Raw genomic sequence first — 12,866 nt, 5'->3', positions numbered from 1 at the left:
TATGTCCCTCCATTTCCACACTAAATACGTGGATTCTTGTCCTGTCTTCTGGGAAGACTCCACATGACAAAAAGGACCAGCTTAAAATCACATACACACTAGCCACCAAGAAGGACATCACAGCAGAAAAAAGTAAAATGTTTTACTCATTGTTTCATGATTATGATGCAATGTACATATTTCTTTCTACTTCTTTACCACCAGTACTGGTCATACTAGATTTACCACCCTATGTATCGCCCAGTATATATGTAGCACCCATGATATGAACCTGAGTCACATTATTTATTTAGAAAGTTTTTTATAGAGCGAACATGACCATCGAGAGTATCAGAGCGCTTTACAGTTTATGCATCAACAAGTGTACAAGCAAACAAAACAGAATCAACAAAGCGAAAAGTTCACAGTCTTATAATGTCATACATTCTCGTGAGCCAGGCAGCTGGGCCACAAATCAACGGCTAAGGCCCCAGAATCAAATGGAAAAGCCTGACTGAGTCAAATAATTCTTCATCAGGAGCACTTTGACTTCTTTTTTGAAGAGGACAGTGGAAGGGCTCACCCTGACTTCGGGGGAAAGGGAGTTCCAGATCCTCGGAGCCATACCTGAGAAGGCTCGATTGAAGGTCTTTTTTTTCTTGAATTTTTGTGGTATGAGCAATAGGGTGCTGGTGCTTTTGGAGGTTCTCAAACCACATGAGAGCTTCAGTTTCTGAGCAAGGTACAGCGGGGCCTTAAAATGGATGGCTTTGTGAGCCATGCGTGCAATTTTTAACTGTATCCGAGCTTCATATGGAAGTAAATTCGGAACCAGCAAGTCAGGAGAAATATGGTTGAATTTTTTTAGTGCCAGTTATGAGCCTAGCAGCAGAATTGAGGGCAACTCTAAGAGGCGCCGTCTTCACTCTTGGAAAAACGCAGAGCTTTGCGCTACCATAGTCCAGCTTAGAGATCACTAATGCTTGCTCTGCAACCTTTAGGTCATGAGAAGGGAGATAGAGTTTGAGTTTCTTTAGGAAGCTGAGTTGGAAGTTTGCTCCTTTGGTGAGGGAACTGATATGCTTCTGTATGTTCAGACTTTGTCTAATATAATACCCAGAGAGGTTGCTGAATCCACAAGGTGAGGTCTACAGTTAAGAGCAGTGAGCTGATTCAACCATTGTTCCATGACCGGAGATTGTTTGTGGAATGACATTATGAGGAATTCCGTTTTTAGAGCATTTAGCTTCAGGTGGTTACTTGTCAGCAAGCTTTGTGTTTCCAGCAGGACTGAGTTGAGGGATTGAATATCCTGGCGGGAGGCGATCTTCAGGTATAGTTGGGTATCGTCCGCAAACATGTGATAGTGAATGCTGGATGATTTAAGAATTTCTGTCAGAGGCTCCATGAACAGGTTAAATAGTGTGGGAGAAAATGCTGCACCTTGGAGAACCCCCTGAGTGACCGGTGCAGGATGGGACAGTGATTGGTTCACCTTGAAACTTTGGTATCTGTTCTGAAGGAATGAAGAGAACCAGTTAAGTACTGGCCCAGGCAGCCTTATCCTGTGTTCCAGGAGGTCAATTGGGTTATCGTGTTTGACAGTATCGAATGCTGACGAAAGGTCAAGAAGGATCAATAGGCACAACTCATTATGGTCCAACATTCATAGGGCATCATTGACAATGTGCATTAGCGCAGACTCTGTACTATGGCCTGGGCAGAAAGCAGATTGGCATTGGTCCAGGAATTGGAAATGGTCGATGTGGTTACAAAGTTGGGCGAGCACATATTTCTCCAGGAGCTTTGCCAAGGTGGGCATGTTAGAAATTAGGCAAAAGTTATGACGGTCCATGGGATTAGCAGATGGTTTCTGTAGTATCGGGGTAACTTGACCTGATTTTAGGCAATCCGGACTAGCATCTTGCTGAAGTGATGCATTGACAATCGTAGTCCACAGTGTTAGTAAGGGGGATCTAACTTGCGGGGCAAGGTTCGATGGCAGAGGGTTGCTGTAGTGATTGGAAGGTTTCAAAGTCGACAGCATTTTGCATACAGTGCATTCCGCTATGGTTTGGAACAGGATCCAGGATGCATTATTTTTGTGGAGGTAGGGCTGCGCAGAGTCAGTGATATCCAAACCTGGGGGACAGAGGGTGATCAGTGGACTGATCGACTGGTGATCAAGGGAAGAGTGTAATTCAGTTTTAATCTTAATAGTCTTATCCATGAAGAAATCAGCAAATTCTTCACAGTTAAGCAATGTCCCTTGACCCAGTGACGAGAGATTAGGATGACTGTTGACTTGGAACTTGACGAGTTCAAACAGTTTTTTTGGAGGTATTTTTCTAGGTCAAGTTGAGTTCTGAAAAAGGTGGCCTTACAAGACCTGATGCTTTTATTGTATATGCTTCTCAGGGATCTCAAATGGTAGAGATGTTCAAGGGAGGGATACGGTCGACACAACCTTTCTGCAAGTCTTACATTTCTTCTTTTGGAATTAAGACTATCATTGAACCATGATTTGGAGGGTTTTGAGGACATTCTTTTAAGCTATATTGCTGCAACCGAGTCTTGTACTTTAAGCATTGAGTGGTTATAGTGGGCCGTAAGGTCTTGGACATCCGACATGATCAAGGGAGGGGGCAGGATGTTATCACAGAGAGCAGTCCGATCGTGCGAGTTGATGTTCCATAAACATCTTTTCAACTGTTTTGGATTCTTAGGCTGCCCTGTACTTGCAATAGTGGTCTGTCCAATCACATGGGAGGTTCAAATCCAGGAGGATGGAGTTGGGCTTACCAATGACAAGATCTAAGGTAGCTCATTTGATATGACTAGGGATGTCACAGATTTGGATTAGGTTGAGGTCAAGTAAGAAAGACTTAAGGCTATTGAGCACCACATCATTTACATTGTGGTTGAAATCTCCCAGGAAGATCTGAGTGCCATGGAAATCAGCATTGGCCACGAAAATGTCCATTATCTGTTCTGTAAAGGAAAGGGTATCGCGAGGGGGGTGGTTAAAATGTGTGCAGTTTGCATTAGTGATTGTTGCAGCTAGTCACTTCAATGCATGGGTATTCACAAGACGGTAGGAGGTCGGCATGTATTACTTTTACTGTTAGATTGCTAGATGTAAACAAGCAATGCCTCCCCCTTGACCACTAGTTCTGTCCAATCTAATGATATCATAATTGGGAGGCATTTAAAAGTCCAGGATGTTTTCAGCTGAGTCATTTAGCCAGGTTTCCATCAAAATTACAAGGTCAAGATCCTGGGCAAGGATGAGGTCTGCAATGTCCACAGCATGTTTAACAGCCAAACTACAGTTTAGGAGCACGCATTTGAGTCTTGTTATGGCGTCCGTTTGTGCAGGTCGAGTGGTGGTGACACTAGTGAGGTTGTTCTAATTTAAAGTTCTGGTGCTTGGCCTAGGTTCCCTGAAGGGATCAGTGGGAATGGATTAATTTCTTTGCAAGTTTTATATGGTGGAGGGATGTGCCGGATCATATGAAAGTAGGAGAGAATACATTTCCCTATCAGAGAGGGAGGCTCTACATCTGGAGGGGTGAATAGGGTTGTTAGGGTGCAGAGTGGAGGCCCAACTATGGGGCGTGTGGGTGATGTGGGAAGGTGACCGCCGAATATAGGGGGGAAGGGAGCCAGGTACACCCGCTAGCCGGGAGCGAGCAGAGATGGTGATTGTTCATAGTGGAGCAACTTAGTCTGGAGTTAGCTGACAGTTCCTCAGTGATATATAATAGGTTGAGTACCTCTGCCTTAAGTTGTTGTAGGTAGACTGCTATCTCGTTAAGTCAGCCTTTCAATAAGGTGTGTAAATGGGATTGGGAGGATATTTTCAGGGGACCCTGCAGTGGTAGAGAGCTAGTTGGGGCAGGGGTAAGTAGGGCAGGTGGTGAATGAATGTGTCCCGAGGGAATGGGTTCTGGGAAGTGGAGCTGCGTGCTCGGAGGGATGGATAGGATAGGGGAGGCGGGTTGGACGAATAGGGACCCCTAGAGGCCTGAGGGAACAGGTTGGGATTGCAGGTTGGGCAGGGGAAGGGATCCTGGGGAGAATCAGTGCAGTGCTGTGAGCAGTGGAGCTAGGGGAGTTAGAGCTAGCTAATAGTGAGGGGGAGCTGGTAGACTATGAGTGTTTTTTTGTCAGGTGGTGATGGCACTGGTTGCTTGGCAGTTCCACCTTTTTCAGGTGTCAAATTAATTTGACCAAATTATATTTCCTTCTGGTCAAATAAGGGACTCTCTTCTTTTGATCTAATATGAGAATGAAACTGAGGTTATCTGCATGCATGTAAAAAAAAAAGTTTCCCACTGGGGATGATAGTTTGAAATTTATACTGGCATTGTTAAGTTATTACAGTTTGTAAACTGCTCGATTACCAAAAGGTGTCTTGGCGCTGCCCAGGAAAACAATAACGAGAAAGGTGGTGAACTTGAATGAATGAATGAATAAGATTTATAATGCGCAAACAATAACCCGAAGATATCAAGGCGCCTAACAGAACAGAACAATAAAAGAGGAAATCACTACATCGCTACAGGTACGCTTGCACAAAAAGGTGGGTTTTCAAGGCCCCTTTGAAAGCCTGAAGGGTGGGTAATGATCTTATTTCCAGGGGGAGAGCATTCCACCATTTAGGGGCCAGTGTGGAGAAGGCCCTGCCACCCCATTTCGCTCTCCTGACACGGGGGGTAGATAGCAGGAGTCTGCCAGAGGACCGCAAATTTCTAATGGGAGAGTATCGGGACAGAATAGATCCAAGACCTAAGGGGCTATTTCTGGCCAAAGCCTTATACGTCATGCACACGATCTTAAAGTGAATCCGTGCCTCAACAGGAAGCCAATGAAGCAGCTTTCTAGCCGCTGTAGCAGAGGAGCGCTTAGGAATGTCAAGGACAAACCTGGCCGCCGCATTTTGGACTACCTGCAAGCGCTGCAGAAGGCTCTTTTTCAGGCCCGCATACAGCGCATTGCAGTAGTCTATTCTTGAGCCTATAAGGGCAACGGCTATCTGTTTCCTGGCCTGAGGGGAAAGGTAGTTTCTAATCCTTCTCAGGATATGGATAATGCCCCAGCAGGTGGAGATGGTTCGACTGACCTGCTTGGTCATGTCGAGGGCAGGGTCTATCATGACCCCCAGGTTTTTGGCAGAAGAAGTAGGGGAGGGACAGGCTCCTAGTGAGTCTGGCCACCAGCTAGAAGACCAAATTTCCTCTTTTCCTCCGAACACCATCACCTCGGTCTTCTCTCCATTTAGTTTAAGCGAGTTGGTAATCATCCACTTGCCTACCGCCTCCATACAAGATCTAAAATTGGAGGCAGTCGGGGCGCTAGCAGAGGAGAGAGAGACTAGGATCTGAGTGTCGTCTGCATAGGAGACTATCTCCATCCCATAAGATCTGATAAGCCTGGCAAGTGGGGTCACGTAGATGTTAAATAGGGTCGGACTAAGCGCCGACCCCTGCGGGACCCCACATTGCACAGGAAGGGATGGAAATAGGTACTCCCCAGCTTCACTCTTTGCACTCTGTGAGAAAGAAAAGACGTGAGAAGATCCAGAGCTGCACCCCGCACCCCTATCTCACTCAGCCGAGTTGTTAATACTGAGGGAGAGAGGTTGTCGAAAGCCGCGGTTAGATCTAAAAGGATCAGGAGGGTGGTCTGGCCCTCATCAACCCGTGTACGTATGTTATCTAGCACGATGGTGAGGGCTGACTCCGTGCTGTGATCCCTCCTGAAGCCATGTTGGGAGCGATCAAGGCATTCCGAGCTTTCGATAAAGGCGGCAAGGTGCGAGTTGAGATGCGACTCTAGCATCTTAGCTGGGGCAGGGAGTAGGGAAATTGTCCGGAAGTTTTTTTAAACCGACGGGTCCAAGGAGGGTTTTTTTAGGAGTGGCTTTACAACCGCTCTTTTCCACTGAATGGGAAAGACCCCATCTCTCATGGATCTATTCATGATGTCCACCAAAGGGGGCAGAAGGATTTCCTTGCATTGTTTAAGGATCCTTAGGGGACATACATCTAGGGGAGAACCAGATTTGGTCTTGTTGAGTAGACTGTCAAGCGTATCTACGGAGAGAGAGGGAAAAGAATCTAGGGTTTTCAGGGAAGTTGATACAATGGGGGCAGATTCCCTGGTCTCTAAGAATGGGGGCCCATTCAAAAGAGATTTTTGCAGCTCCAGGGCTGAGTAGATATCAGATATTTTAGTCTGAAAAAAGGAGGCGATGTCATTACAGAGCTCTTGGGACGCCACTACAGGATCAGGGGATTGGAGAGTTACGAGAGAATCTACGACCCTAAAGAGCTCTTTAGGGGAGGACAAAGAAGAGGTCAGAATCGTGAATTGTTCTTGTTTAGCCTTGATAATTTCGGCCTTATATTTTCTGAGTAAGATCTTATGACCGTCCTTATCTTTAGGATTCCACCCAGTGTGCCAGAGGCGTTCCTGTCTCCTAACCTGCTGTCTCAGGAGTCTCAGATGCTCTGAGAACCAAGGGGCCGAGGGCCTTTTCCTGGTGCGTCGGCAGGGTTGTAGAGGGGCTAGTTCATCTAGAGCTTCCGTCAAGGTATTGTCAAACTGTGTCGCGGCTAGAGGGGCACTTTCCTCTTGAGCGGGGCACCACTTAGCTGCCCACTTGGAGAGGGAACTGTTAGAAATGGCCTTGTAGTTCCTACGGAGTTCCTGTTTGCTCGGTATGTTAGGGGGCAGAGAGATACCAGGAAACCTAAGTTGGAATGGCAAGGCCATATGATCAGACCATGACAGATGGATCGGTTCTTCAATCAATATCTTCTCGTCATTGGTAAAGATGCCATCGAGGGTATGGCCAGCTCGATGAGTGGAGCCTTTGACCAACTGATTGAAGCCACAAGCTGACATCATATCCAACAAAGAGATGGTGTCTTTATTGTTGGACAATTCTAAATGAAAATTGAAGTCTCCAAGTAAGGTAAAATCATTTCGGCCGAAAAAGGGTTCGAGAACTTGAAATAGCTGTTGTCCGAAGTTGGTACGAGGGCCTGGAGGGCGGTATATCAAGATGCCATTTAGGAGGGTTCTGTGGCCGCTTTTTATGATAAAAGAAAGGGCTTGGAAACTATCCTTGGGATCTGTGAGGGCGACCGTGTGGCAGTGTAAATGGTCCTTGTGAAGAATAGCAAGTCCTCCACCCACCCGACCAAATCTATCGTGACGGTTCAGGCAGTAGCCTTCAGGTATTGCTTCGATAAGATCTGGGGCAGAGGATTCCTTAGCCCAAGTTTCAGTGATGAAAACCAGAGAGGGTTTTCTGAGGGAGACAAATTCTTTAAATATAACGTTGTTTTTAATGAGAGATCGGGCATTCAGAAGGATACCCCGTTCTATCTCAAACGAATTAACCGGATTTATAATGGGTGCCTTAGGCTGGAATCTAGGAAGAGATTGAGTGTTAGCAGCATTGAGAGTACTGCAGTTACAAGTAAGCGGACGTAGCAGGTCCTCGGGGGAATAGGTATGCAGGCAAGAGCGAATCGGGGGTTTAAGTGTGAGTAAGATATGAAGGGCATATTTCAACTGTGGGGGCCTGGAAGTAGTATGATCAAACGACCAGCTGTCCAGCCCGTCCTCAGCGCGGACGGGCGCAGACGGGCTGGACTCTGGCGTGACTCCGACGGGCATCCGACGCGTCCGCAATCGCGTCCGCTACGCGGAGAAGCCCTTCCCTTTTTTAAAGACAGCTAGAGCGCGTCACGGCGCACCCCCACACAATATGGCCGCTGTCCGAGCCTCGCCTCCCCGGGACCAACTCTCAGCGTCAACACTCAGCTGAGAGTGGCCCAGGCCGTAAAGGGAGGTGAGGAATCAATTCACAAATGAAGCGCTTATTAAAATCAAGCGACAAGCTTTTACACAGCTAACTTTTAAAAAAACGATCCTAAAAATGCTTTTTTGTTCAAGCGTAGAACTGCTGGCAGTATAGGGAGGAGAAGAGCGTAAGAACCTCCGGCTTCCGCCTCAGAGGGTGAAAAATAGGGATCTGCGCACAAGAAATGAGCCCTTTTGAAGACAGCTAGAGCGCGTCACGGCGCACCCCCACACAATATGGCCGCTGTCCTAGCCTCACCTCCCCGGGACCAACTCTCAGCGTCAACACTCAGCTGAGAGTGGCCCAGGCGGTAAAGGGAGGTGAGGAATCAATTCACAAATTAAGCACTTATTAAAATCAAGCGACAAGCTTTTACACAGCTAACTTTTAAAAAACGATCCTAAAAATGCTTTTTTGTTCAAGCGTAGAACTGCTGGCAGTATAGGGAGGAGAAGAGCGTAAGAACCTCCGGCTTCCGCCTCAGAGGGTGAAAAATAGGGCAACTTAACAGGACAACATTCCTCAACTTATTGCTTAAAAAGCCAAGTTTTCAGGAATTTCCTGAATTGGAGAAGATTAGGGGATGCTTTAAGATAGAGAGAAAGGCAGTTCCATTTTCATTTGAGGTGCTGATCACAAAATTAAAAAAGGGTTCTACTAAATGTCTATTCTCCGCAGATCGCAGTGTTCTAACCGGTCTGTACCAGATGAACTTTTGTCTGACGAATTATAGGCCAGAGTTGTGTAAGGCCCTATAGGCAATGAAAAGAGCCTAAATGATGGTTCTTTTATGAAGTGGCAGGCAGTTGAGTTCCCGTAAAGCATGGGGACCTGAAGTTTCCTCTACAATCTCTGTTGTAAATTGACGTACAGTCCATTGCAATAATCAAGTTTAGATAAGATAAGTGCTGTGACCACCAGTTTTTGAAGGGGAGATGGGATAAAAGGCATGATCTTTCTAATGATCTTTACAATGTCAAAAGGTATAATATTGGCAAGTCTGTATGATGGTTATTATCATATTTTTCATTGTAAGCACATTCCACAAAAATAAACAGAAGGAAAAAAACATAAAACATGCTACATCCTATATGTGGGAGCCAAATGCTTGGGAAAAAAATATATATACATAAAGAAAACTATTGCATATAATTTTATTAGCGTGTTACTAGTGCTTCCTGCAGACAGGGATGTACGACGTTACAACGTGTACTTTTACAACGCGTGCCGTTACTACGCAACTTTTACAACGCAAGTCGTTACAACGACTTGCATTGGGAGGCGCTGGATAGTAAATATTTTAATTTACTATTCCAACTCCAGTCCCCGGGGATAGTAGGGAAGGAGTTGGATAGTAAATTAAACTATTTACTATCCTGGAGTGCCCCCCAGTGCAAGTCGTTGTAACGACTTGCGTTGTAAAAGTTGCGTGGTAACAGTACCGTGTTGTAAAACCTTCGTTGTAAAGGTTGTTTCCCTGCAGACAGCACTATTTTGAACATTTACAGACATTTAGAAATTCTTTTCAGTTTCAATGTACATCACAGGAAAATATGAATCTTATTGGTGCACAGAAATGGAATTGAATTACAGTAACCTGAACAAAGAGAAAAACAACAAGGAGGACTAAAAAAAGGATAAAGAATGGATAGAAGAAAATATTGTAACCCACCTCTTCCTGGTCACAGCTCTCAGCACTCATGCCGTGCCTCACCTCCCAACACTGAAGTTGCATTTTCGTGCACCACTGGCTATTTCACATGAACATTTCCATATACACCACACTCCCTCATGCACCTTGTACATCCAACACATTCAACACACACAACCACACACACCCAACCCCTGCATACCATTGAAAGACACCATCACAATTTGGGCTTTCCTACATGACTGCTCACTGGACCAAAATGAGCAAGTTCTTTGACCATATAATGAAAGTCATAAACCTTGTATATGGTATAAGAAGTTCGCTACACACCTAATTCAGTTGACAACTTAAAATATGTATGTTGTCAGTTGCTGAACACCACAGGAGGACCAATGTCCGTCCCTTGACTTTCAGTTGTCTGTCATTGAAAGCCTTACTGCTGTAAAATCAGTAACCTTTAGTTTGTCTATTGGAGGATTTTGCAAGGCTGTAATATCAGAATATTGCCTACCACATTCCTGCAGGAGAGCAAAAGAGTTGCCGATATTACCAACCCAGAGTTTGTGCTCGGCAAGGAAAGAGACAGACAAAGAGAGAGAAGTCTTTACTGTCTCCAGTGCCCATCTCAGCCTGGCCTGTGTTTACCAACTTGCCTCATTTTGTGCAACATGAAAGGGAATTTCTGGGAAACTGACTGAGGTGGGGAGCACATAAACTAGGAGTTACTATGCCCCAAATTACTTTGCATGAGCCATTACATGAGTAGCCGTGCAGTCATGGAAATTCATCCATCTAATTTTAAAAGGAGGACTCTAATCCAAGATATTTTTCTTCCTAAATTAGATTTGAGCGACCATTATTTATTGACTCCAGTACTGAGACAGACATTGGTCTTGCTTTTGGCTGCTTGTTACCTCCATCTCCTACCACAAAGGTGGCAGAAGTTCTGTCCCCATATTACAAGTGCATTTCAGTGAGTGAACTGCACATAATGGTCAACAGAACGTGCACCAGATTTTGACAATGTACCCTGTCCACCAAACCATGCATTCCTTTGGGCCTGATTTAGATGTTGGCGATGGGATACACCATCATAAATGTGACGGATATCCTGCTCGCCGTATTACAAGTGCCACAGGATACAATGCACTTGTAATGCGATGGACGGAATATCCGTCATGGTTGAGGCTGAGTATACCATCTGCCAAGATCTAAATCAGGCCCTTAGTCTTTCCAGAATTGTTCTTTAGGGATTTTATTAGAGCCTGCCCCAGTATGTTAAGCACCATTTTCAAAGGGAGATGTGCTGATCCTGTCCACAGAATAGACCATAAATGCACCCTCAGAAGGAGTTGGATTTAGTGCAGTGAGTGCACTGAGTGTGCATAAATGACAAGTCTTCCTGAGCCTAAGTAGGCTGCCACAGAAATAGGTGTTAGGAAAAGAGAATATGGCACCCTTGAATTATTAGGACTCCAGGAGAGAAACAGGCATGAACAGGTAGTCAAAGTTTAGCCTATGTCTGTTGTCAAAGGGATCTTGTGTGGGTAAAAGGCAGTTGAACAAGATAGAAGTGACATACAGATCACTGTATGCATCACCTGTAACATGTCATACCAATGGGCTGTTTGCCAGCTTCATCCTCTATCAGACCATGGCAGATATTTCACCTGCTGTATTACTAGTGCTTTTCAGTCAATGCACTGCACGTAATGGTGGACAGCACATGTGCCATGTTTTGTCTGAGTACCCTGTCCACCAAACCCTAAACCATTAGTCTTTCAAGAACTGCTCTTTAGGTAACGTTCACTGTGTACATCACTAGTCATATATATCATACTTGTGGCCTGTTTACCACATTTATCAGCTCTCAGAACATGGTGAATATTCCGCTGTGTTACTGTACATAACAGTGGACATGACATGCACCATGTTTTGACTGTCTACCAAACCCTAAGGCCTTTAGTCTTTCTAGAGGTGCTTTTTAGGGAATATAGTTGAGTATTCCCTGAAATGTTAAGTACTGTTTTCAAAGGTACATTTGGTACCACAGTCTGAAGAATGGGTCACAACTGCGTCCTCAGGAACCTCCAACTTACGTCTGCAAACTGAAAGGATTTGGATTTAGTACATTGAGTGCACTGAAGGGGAAGGAAGAAGAATCTTTCTGAACTTAATCTGACTTCCATTGTGAGGCTTCGGTAAAGGTGCATCTGGTACTCTCATGTTATTAGGACTGTGGGTGAGATGGACATGAACAGGTAGTCTTAACCTAGGTTTATTTTCATAGGGATCTTGTGTAGGTAGAAGCAGATGTTCATGGTCGGAGTGAAACTGTGGTCAAGGCTCAAACTCAGCCTTAGCATGTTGCATGTGTGTAGTGGCGATTATGTGGCTGATGGCTGGTAGAATGTGTGGATGTTGGCTGGCTGAATGTGTGACTGTTGGCTAGCAGAACGTGTGAATTGATTTGCTACACTTGTGTTTCTATAAAAGGTTGGCTGAGTGTCAGTGTGATTGATGTTCCAGTGATGTTGGTTTATGAATGAATGATGAGCCCTTGAATGATAGAAGTTTGTTGATGTGAGTGTTGTGTTTGTTGGGTCCGTTGCAGGTAGAATCAATGGCTTTATGTGGCACACATGAAAGGTGTTTGACTAGACCATAAAGTAGTTGGTGCCTTGATGTGGATTTACAGCTCACTGACACTAAGTGACAGGTATATTCATATTCAGATACTATTATTGGTACTGACGCTTTAATCTTATTACTACTGGTAGTGCCAAAACTAACTAATATTATTTCGTGCTTGAATTGTGGTTAAACTACAAAGGAACATTTACATCCCTGCACATTTTTTAAAATGAAACACCCAGATATATCCGGGATAGTGTAGCATGCATTGATTCCGTTCACTTATACAGACTGCCCTACAAATTTTCAATTTTCCCAAATGACTAAAATCACACATTATTCACGTTTCTGGGACATATGCTCACAAAATTCCTACTACTCAGTGTTCCTACGCCTGTCCCTATAAAAATGCTACCTCCCTTGTGTGGCTTGGCCTGGTGCATGTGACACAAACTATTCTAACCATTGACAATAGGGGTAGCTGCGCTATTGGAACTGCGCTCAGCAGCCACCCAGGGAAACCTTCCAAACCCACACATTTCTGAAAACTGGATGCCTGGGGGAGTCCAGGGTGGTGTGCATCATATGGCACACACAACGCTTGCCTTGCAAATTTCAAACTTCTTCCCAACTTGTGTGTCTGGGCCTATTGCATGCGATAAACAGGTCAAGCCAAGATCATGGGAGACCCCTGCGATAACTCCCATTGATTTTAGTTTGATT

This window comes from Lissotriton helveticus, chromosome 2_1, assembly GCF_964261635.1.
Source record: "Lissotriton helveticus chromosome 2_1, aLisHel1.1, whole genome shotgun sequence".
In the NCBI taxonomy this organism is placed as follows: domain Eukaryota; kingdom Metazoa; phylum Chordata; class Amphibia; order Caudata; family Salamandridae; genus Lissotriton; species Lissotriton helveticus.
Note: the sequence above shows the minus strand (reverse complement) of the source record.